Source organism: Eufriesea mexicana, unplaced genomic scaffold (genome assembly GCF_001483705.2).
Source record: "Eufriesea mexicana isolate 0111107269 unplaced genomic scaffold, ASM148370v2 scaffold3953, whole genome shotgun sequence".
NCBI classification, from domain to species: domain Eukaryota; kingdom Metazoa; phylum Arthropoda; class Insecta; order Hymenoptera; family Apidae; genus Eufriesea; species Eufriesea mexicana.
This window is the reverse complement of record NW_016911957.1, coordinates 205,519-215,751: the sequence shown is the minus strand read 5'-3', so window position 1 is coordinate 215,751 and position 10,233 is coordinate 205,519. Positions and strand designations below refer to the sequence as shown.

At 33.6% G+C, this 10,233-nt stretch overlaps 1 long non-coding RNA gene across 2 annotated transcripts in view; it reads right to left on the bottom strand.

Annotated features, from left to right (window-relative positions):
- Positions 1-1,792: 1,792 nt before the first annotated feature.
- Positions 1,793-10,233, bottom strand: part of LOC108551394 (uncharacterized) — a 147,720-nt gene continuing 139,279 nt past the window's right edge. For both annotated transcript variants that reach the window (XR_001890477.1, XR_001890476.1), the window contains exon 4: positions 1,793-1,875. This is a non-coding gene — a long non-coding RNA (uncharacterized LOC108551394). The remainder of the gene's footprint in view (positions 1,876-10,233) is intronic.

Here is a 10,233-nt window from a genome sequence, read left to right as displayed (position 1 = left end):
AATTCGAAGACTTTCTGCCATAAAATCGACGATATTTTTAAAACGGCAAATAAGAAATCGCACGCAAATTAAGAGGTAAAATTATTTTGCTTCGATATTCCACGCATCCTTGGGTAATTGTAAACTTGATATACGAAACCCATCAATTTGACAGTAGGGTTGCACCAATTATACGATGATAACAGATTTAGTCAACTTATATTAAGACTGTTAATATAATTGTTTTTAAATTAAACTAATCATTAAAAAAAAAAGGCACGTGGTTTCCTTTACCTGTCAATTTGACAGGTGTTCTTAGAAATAGGTATACAGATAGCGTCCGTAAACCTAGTATGAGAATTAACATCCATCTTCAGAATATGATTAAATGGCGACTGAGAGGTGCCTCTCGAGTGCAAGGGGTTAATATTCGACACTGTTAAATGTCTGTCAGAAGCCTGAATAAATTAGACAAGCTAACAAATTTCGTACATAAGTCATTCTGCAAAACCAATACAGACATAAGAAGCTAGAACTTAATTCCTAGCCTAAATAACCTAACCTAAACGACAGTTCTTCTCCCACCCTTCTTTACACCATTTTGCTACACGGTCCAGAGGGCACTAGTCGATCAGCGACGCGTTTGTTTATTCAAAATGGCGGGACTCGAAAAGCCGAAAGCTTTCAATGCGTCGGAATAAGAGGATTGAAACGAACGCGCTTATGAACCGTTGGCGCTGGCGTCGTTTCGTGCACAGCCGGATAAACGTACACGTGTACCTGTCTATGAACGTCAGAGGATTTTCTCGTAACGGCGCCGACGTATCCCGTACGTCGGTTCCCACGTTTTCGCCAAGATCCCATAACACGAAATGTAATTCCCTGGCTTTTCTCGACTTCTTGCCGCGTCCGGAACCTTCGCTAAACGGAAACCGTGAAATTTCTATCAGAAGGCTCATGGGTAAATAGGAAATGCAAATGTTCCGATTTCTTTAGCCTTTTAGGATTCCGTTTCCATTTCTATTATCCTCTACGATTTTTCTTGCATTTTTATTCCATTTTCTTCCTTTTCCTTTTCTTCTTTCTTTTTTTTTATAATATTCCAGGTTTTATTCCCTCGTGGTAATAATAATTCAATAAGTCCCTCGTGTATTTATTTCAAGTTTGTAGATACCATAGGAAGAAATTTGTAGGTTCATAGAAGTGTGCATGAATTTTGGGAAAAGAGAGAAATCGATTTAATTGTGTTATTAATCGATGGTTTAGCTAATTGAGCTTTAACACGTTCACTGCTCGCCGTTGCCCATGGGACAGATTAATATGTAATAGTAATTATTCCGCACAGTAATATCGATAATATATAATTAAGAATATCATAACATACTTCGGTATTACATGAAATATATAATACAGCAATATAATTTATTATCCTCCACAGTAATAACCCTCAAAGTAAAATGGAGAATTCTATCTAATTTTCATCTCCCGGCTCGAAATAAATTTTAAAAAAGTTCCAAAATTATTTACGCATTTGTCAGTTATAATCTAATACCTCCATTTGAAATCCTTAAAGCGGGATAACGGGAGTTAGTGAAATAAAATGAAGTAAAATATGGAATAAAAAATTACATTCGACTTATGTGCCCGACTGAGCACAGCAATCGTGTCAAACCTAACCAAAAAAGAAAGAATTTCAACAAAGAAAAGAGAAAGCAAAAATAATAATAAAAAATAATAAAAAATAATAAATAATAATAAAAATAAAATAAAATAAAAATAATAAAAATGGAACGCTATTTGACACTTACCAGATGTCACCTGCCAATCAAACTAGAACTCCCGACGAGTGGTGAATATCCTCTCCTCCCCTCTCCTCTTTCGATCTATCTCTGTGTCCTGAAACAGAAGAGAGGTTATGTTTCAAGCGAGGAATAAATCGCATCGATTCACCGGTATAATTGCGTACGGTTTTATTCCTTGGTCGTACATTTCCCGTGGCAAGAAGGTAACGCGAATGCAGTTTCGAGCGTTTCCTCGGCGCACCGCTACGCGGCGCTTTTGTCGTTTAGATCCGGCCGGGTTGATAGAGGACGCCTCTTGGAATTCTGTTGCACGCGCCGCGAGTAACCAGAAAAATTAGACTCGTTCTCCCGGCGAAATTACTGGCACGGTAATTCGCCAGGGTGGAGGAAGGAGTTATTTTGACTGAAAAATCGGCCACTGTCGGAGAGGGGTTCTAGAGTAGAGCTGGGACAAAGGGAGGGGGTAATACGGGAAGAATGGAAGGAATGGTATGCATTTTGTTCCGCCAGCGGACTTATTACTAACATTGCTTCGTTTGTTCTTATTCTGAGATATCAGATGCGAGGATAGTAACTGGCTCGAAAAGCGGATGGCCTTGAAAAATGTTTTACGCTTTGCATTCATGAATTTGAGCTTGAAATTGGTTTTATATTTGAAATTTGGAATTTCTAATGCATGTGTTTAGGGTGCAAATTTTTAGGGAGTTTGAATAGATTCGAATTCAAATTTGAATTAAGATATTTACTATGGGAATTTAACGATTATTCGAATATTGGAAATAAATTTCAAATATCGCAGTTGTGGTTTAAATCCAAATTGAAAAATTCAAATTAAAATTGGAATTAAATGCGAATTGAAATTTAATAATTCCAATTTTAATTTAAATATTCGAGTTAGAATTTGAATTGAATGCGAATTTAAATTTGATAGTTCTAATTTTAATTTAAATATTCGAATTCGAATTTGAATTGAAATTTTGAAATTAAGTCCCGATTCAAACATTTCATTTGAAATAATTAAATTATGAGCCAAATTCTAATTTAAATGTTTAAATTTTAGATTCAAATATTTGAATTATGATTCAAACTCGAAGGTAAATATCCCGGTTTTACTTAAAATTCAAATTTAAATATGTAAAATAAAATTCCAATGGAAAAATTTAAATTTAAATTCCAATTCAAATTCAAATATTTAAATTACGATTTATATTCGAATTTAAATATCCAAGTTTTAGTTAAAATTCAAATTCGCACATTTGAAATTAAATTCCAAGCCAAATATCCCAATTTAAATTCCAATTTCAATTCGAACATTCAAATTCAAGTCTCAATTCAAATACATAGATTTCAATAGAAAACCACACGAATTTGAACATCCCTAAATTCAGTTGCCAAGAGGAGAGTCGAAAATAAAATTTGAACAGGCTTCTCTATTAAAACCGGCCTTAAACCGACTTTTTTCGCGTCCACAATGCGCGGCTAGAAATAGAACATATTTTCACCAATCGTTTTGTTCAGGAAGCGATCATGGACGCACGTGTGCGTTCCGTGTTGCCAAGCTGTACTTGTTTTGCTTGACGCAATGCGACTGCACTCGTGGTACAGTTGGAAACGTGTAAACCGTGACAGAGGATTCTCGTTTTATTGTCCCGCCGCTAGTCGAGATACATTCAGCCATCGAAAATGATATAGCCTTTGTTTGATCGAGCGATCATCGATTCTTCCGACGCAGTGAACCATCCAAATCCACGCGCATTCTTTCTCTTCGAAATTTTAATCGTCCAACCGATCATTTTATGCACGACTTTTCGAAATAACTGTACCTCCACAAAATTATTACTTACGGCGGTAAAAATCTATTAATAAAATGCTATTAACTTCGTCAATAAACAAATAATTACATTAACCATTATACTGCAGAATTTGATTACTTAAATATCTATAAATATTCTATTTTGCAGTATTTATAAAGAAATAGCAATTCTGTTAAATTTTTCACGTCACACAAAGCATTTATTTCTATTTTATTTATTTCAATAAAAAATCGATTAATAAAATACTATTAACTCCGTTAATAAACAAATAACTCCCATAACCTATATATTGAAGAATTTTATTATTTAAATATCTATAAATATTCTATTTTGCAGTATTTATAAAGAAATAGCAATTCTGTTAAATTTTTCACGTCACACAAAGCATTTATTTCTATTTTATTTATTTCAATAAAAAATCGATTAATAAAATACTATTAACTCCGTTAATAAACAAATAACTCCCATAACCTATATATTGAAGAATTTTATTATTTAAATATCTATAAATATTCTATTTTACAATATTTATAAAGAAAAAAAATTTTGTTCAATTTTTCATATCATACAAAGCATTTACTTTTATTTTACTTATTTCAGAATTAAGAGGATCAATGATTGCTTTATTAATTATTTCAAATATAATTCGATTAATAAAATTGTACCGTTTCACGTGGAAATTATTCGAGAAGCATTCTCGACAGGATAATCCCGACTTATTTCGTGCTACGGAAAATTATTCGAAATTATTAAAACATAATCGCAGGAAGTCATGAACCCTCTAACTCTACCGACTTCCGACGTCCTATTATACGTATCCAGATCCGCTTACGAGTCGCGGGGGTTGATAATTTCACCCCATACCGCCGCCATTACGTTCACTCGTTTGTTAACTCCACGTATTGACAAACAAAATGGCCATTCGAAATGGACGAATGTAATTGTAGAAATGGTATTATAATACCAAAAATGTTTAACCTGACATTTAAACACTGGAGATCAACGTGACTAATAGACCTGGAGATTCTATAGGCTATATTGCATGTCACTTGCCACTCCTTACCCCTTGCAGACTGAGCGATTCGGAGCCAAGCATTATGCAGAGCCAAGTTACTATAGCGACAGTTAATCGGAATTGTCAGATCATCAAATTCATGTACGAGTCCATTGGTTACGTTGATGGGCTGCATTGGATGCATATGTGCCTCTGTCCTCCATTACTGTAATTGTCTTCCCTATGAACCCACTTTCTATATAACAATTAGATAACTTTCTGTATTTCCAATTGTATTTAATGCATTCAAAATTTAGTTTCCATTACAAAGAAATTTTGACAGAAAACACAGGTTTGTAATTCAAAATTGTAAATATTGCTCAACAATGTGCCTCTGTCCTCCATTACTGTAATTGTCTTCCCTATGAACCCATTTTTTATATAACAATTAGATAACTTTCTGTATTTCCAATTGTATTTAATGCATTCAAAATTTAGTTTCCATTACAAAGAAATTTTGACAGAGAACACAGGTTTGTAATTCAAAATTGTAAATATTGTTCAACAATGAAAACAGGCTGTTCTTTCACGTAGCGTTCCATTTTTAATAACCCTGAATTATTATCTGTCACCCTGTATTTTTCTTTCTTCGTTGGCAACACTAGCACATAAATGGCGCGAAATTCGAATCTTGCGCGAATTTTCGGACACCCTATAAGTAGTGACTAGTTACGGATAGACACGCCCAGAAATATTTCTTCTGAATTACTCTTTTTTATTACTCAATTTCAATTTTATTTTTATATATATTTTATATGAAAATATAAAAGAGGGTTAATTTTATTATTAAATAATATTCCTAAAATTGCTCGGTTGCACAGGTTAAAGACACACTGTTCAATATCTAACGCAGTACGATCACAGTATTGTAGGTTAGAATTCCACCACAGCGTCATCTCAGTCTTACTGATACAGAAAGAAAAAGAAAAAAGAAAACGCGATCACGTTGTTCGGATTTTACGTCGAGAAGTGTCTCTATAATACGATATATAGTTCACGGTGCATTCGGATCCCACAGCAGCGCCATCTCAGTGCTATTGATACTTAAATAAAACCAAGCGCGATCACGCCGTTTCGTTACAAGTGCCGCTACCGCAGCGCCATCTCGGTCTTATTGATACTAAATGCGAATGAAGCAAAATCGCGTCACTTGCCATTTCTCCATGTTATTTTTTCCACAACCGTTATCATCGAAGCAGTCAAAACAGGAGACATTATTATTTCTCGCTGTTTTTATCGATAATTAAACAATATACAGGGTGTCCCAAAGTAAGTGCCGTTTGACGTAACTTCCAAACGGTATGTGCTAGAACGAAACTGTAAAGACACTTTCATCGTAATTTTTTGCACACAATATGCACGTGCCAAAAAGAATGTTCTATCTTCAATTTTTCAAACTTATTTCAAGGTCACTCCACGTTTATCGAGCGAAAAACTTCAATTTTGTTTTACTATTTTACACTTACTTGAAAGTGCACGAAAAGGAAGATAAATAAATAAATTTGTATCTTTTGGAAGTGTCCTTGAGACGTTTCAAGATTGCGAAGGTAACTGTCTGTAAACGTCGATCAAGATAGTTATCAGATTCGCGTCGTTCAGTTCGACTGAAATTTAATCAGATTTCCACGTCGATAATATCCACCGAGTGGGTAGGGGCGAACAGACTTACGCAAGCGTCCCTGGGCACCCTGGAAGGGGCCCGCAAAAATATCACACGCGTTCCCAGTGTCCGTCAGCGGCCACGGGCTTCGAGTTAAAGCGTAATCTCACTGGCGGAAGAGTGGAACTGGGGTGAGAAGGAGCCTGGAGCGAGCCGTGTCGCGTAAACGCGGAAAATCCGCGGGAAAATGAAAAGCCTGGTAAAACGAGACATTATACATACAAATGGCGCTGTTAATAGACGCACACGCCGCGAGAGCGTCAGTGTCGCGCGGTTACCCAAATGTTTTGCCCTGTTTCCGCACGAAACGCCACCGTTAATGGCCGCTGAAACACTTTTACTTAGCGTTCCGCGAAACCCCGGGCAAAATGTTTCTTCGTTAATCTAGGCCCTTTCTTTTATTCCGCGGTTTATTACGATTTTTCCAGACGAGTTTGCGTAATGGACGAGCTACCGCCGCGGACGGACAGCGTAGATGGCGTAGATGGCGCTAGTGGCACGGCCAGATATCTCCCAGCTTCGCTTTTACACCAAATTTTCTATAAATGCACAGATATAATACATCTCTGTATTACTGTTATAAGATCAAATAATTACTGAACTATGAATTATTCAACTATAGAATTCGTAAACAACAAAACAGATATTCTTAAACCTCTGTATTCACTTAAAATAAATAAACAAATAAATAAATAATTAAGAAATAGGTCTTTTAAAAGCCTTGCACATTTTTCAACAAAGGTGCTTTACAAAACGACAATAATATATAAAAGAAAGTCACAGTTACGTGGAATCTGAATCAAAGCCATCAAGTGTCCCCCTCAGAAAAGTTTCCCCGGTTATAAGACCAAATAATTATTCAACATAGAATTCGTAAACAACAAAACAGATATTCCTAAACCCCTGTTTTTACTTAAAATAAATAAACAAACAAATAAATAAATAAAAAATCAGTCTTTTATAAACCTTACACATTTTTCAACAAAGGTGCGTTACAAAACAGCAATAATATATAAAAGAAAGTCACAGTTACATGGAATCTGAATTAAAGCCATCAAGAGTCCCCCTCAGAAAAGTTTCCCCGGTTATAAGACCAAATAATTATTCAACATAGAATTCGTAAACAACAAAACAGATATTCTTAAACCCCTGTTTTCACTTAAAATAAATAATTAAGAAATAGGTCCTTTAAAAACCTTGCACATTTTTCAACAAAGGTGCGTTACAAAACAGCAATAATATATAAAAGAAAGTCACAGTTACATGGAATCTGAATCAAAGCCATCAAGAGTCCCTCTCAGAAAAGTTTGCCCATCGCGTAAGTTATTTTCCAGCCGTTTTGCCAGTTTTATTTTCACCAGACAAAAGGAAGAATCATAAATATACGGAGCTAGATCTCCGGACATCTTGCCGGACAAAAAATTCTCCCGGTGCCATCCATCTTGTTCACCGTCAACCTCGAACCACCCTGTTATCCAATAACAATCCTCCCCATTCTTCGTCATACGATTAATCTTACAGGCGATACGTCCCCCAAATTACCACTTTGCTTTCCTAACGAATCGACTTACACCGGGAATAGCCAATTTTTCCACCGAAAGTACACTCGAGAAAGAACCGAGCGGCGGGAAAGCGTTCGGAGAAGGGTGCGAGGGTTGTTGGCCATGCAAACGCCCCGAAAAACACTTAACGGCCTTTTTCACCTCTCTTCTCTGCCGTTGCCAGCGACAACTTAACACCTAAAGGACGGTTCTCGTATTTTAATTTATTTTCATGTTAACCTGCGGAACCATTTCAGCGAAACGATCGAAACGCTAGGGGGTTGTTTTCTTCTTCTATGTTTCCAATTTCTTTTTCTTTTGGATGAGGAAGAGGGGAAGTGTCCCTGTCAAAAACCCCGTTTCACGTGCTTACGTGGAGGTAGGATTCCTGTATTAATTATAACGAATTTGTTGGGAGTATAGTTTAAAGGAATAATTACGAAGGTAAATGTATTGGCAATTTAATGTAGGTTTATGAGTTAATATTGTTAATGGTTGTTGGTGATGGTTACGTAGATTTTTAAATATTAGGCGTAGTAAAAAGAAATCCATTATTTTTGCATTCAATTTTATTTTTCTTTTTACTTCATCTAATATATATGTGTTGATATGATAGAGGAGCGATGTATGTAAGAAATGGATGAGTGGAACAAGTATGTATAGGGTGGTAATATCTAATGAATTCGAAATTCAATATCTAATGAATTATCGTGGTAAATGAGTATGTGTGTAATAATTGAGGTGTTGCGTGAACTGTGTATGTAATGTAATGTATTGAAGAAGAAAGAAGAAAAACAAGAGTGATTTGGTATAGGTCAGTTGCAATTGAGTTTTAACAGTGAGAAAAGGTGTGAGCATGTGATTGTGATAAATTAATTATATTTAAACTAAATATTTGTGTTTGATAATTTTTGTAATTAAATAAAGAATTGTTCTTATTGTTATTAAAATTTCATCCACCACTAACAAATATTAGTTATTCGGGACTTTAAAATTTGTTTTTCTGGCGTTTTTAACAGGGTTTTGCGTGTTTACGTGCAAGTGGTAATTCGTGTATTAATTACAGCGGATTTGTTGGGGGGATAGTTCAAAGGACCGATTGTAAATGCATTGCCAATTTAGCGCAGGTTTATGGGTTAATATTAGTTATTCAGAGCTTTGATGTGATGTTTGAAGTAGTGAACAAATGTCACGTGTAATTTAGATCCGATGGTTTGTAGTTTTGGAACTTGGGAGTGGAAGCTGAGGTTTATTCGATATGTATTTGTCAGAAGAATTTAATCATTATTTGGAAGCCGAGTTACAATTAATTCGAAGCTCTTGGTATTAATTTAGAAGTAATATTAACGTGAAAAATTATTCAGAACTTTATTTGATCGAAATTTGGAAATAAAATCAATATTTAAATTCTTCACAAATATTTTTAAAACGATTTTACAGTACAATTTTAAAATATGTAAAAAAAGAAAAGATATCAAAAAATATGTACGATTAATTGTATAATTAACTAGCAAATTCTTAACAAGTATTTTTAAAACGATTTTACAGTACAATTTAATGCACAATTTTAAAATATGTAAAAAAAGAAAAAATATCAAAAAATATGTACGATTAATTGTATAATTAATTAGCAAATTCATTACAAGTATTTTTAAAACGATTTTACATTACAATTTATTGCACAATTTTAAAATATGTAAAAAAGGAAAAGATATCGAAAAATATGTACGATTAATTGTATAATTAACTAGCAAATTCTAAATAAGTATTTTTAAAACGATTTTAGAGTACAATTTATTGTACAATTTTAAAATATGTAAGGAAAGAAAAAATATCAAAAAATATGTACGATTAATTGTATAATTAATTAGCAAATTCATTACAAGTATTTTTAAAACGATTTTACATTACAATTTATTGCACAATTTTAAAATATGTAAAAAAGGAAAAGATATCGAAAAATATGTACGATTAATTGTATAATTAACTAGCAAATTCTAAATAAGTATTTTTAAAACGATTTTAGAGTACAATTTATTGTACAATTTTAAAATATGTAAGGAAAGAAAAAATATCAAAAAATATGTACGATTAATTGTATAATTAATTAGCAAATTCATTACAAGTATTTTTAAAACGATTTTACAGTACAATTTATTGTACAATTTTAAAATATGTAAGGAAAGAAAAAATATCAAAAAATATGTACGATTAATTGTATAATTAATTAGCAAATTCATTACAAGTATTTTTAAAACGATTTTACAGTACAATTTATTGTACAATTTTAAAATATGTAAGGAAAGAAAAATATCAAAAAAATACGTAGAATGAATTGAATAATTAATTAGCAACTGGACTCGGAATGGCAATTACTCAAGCA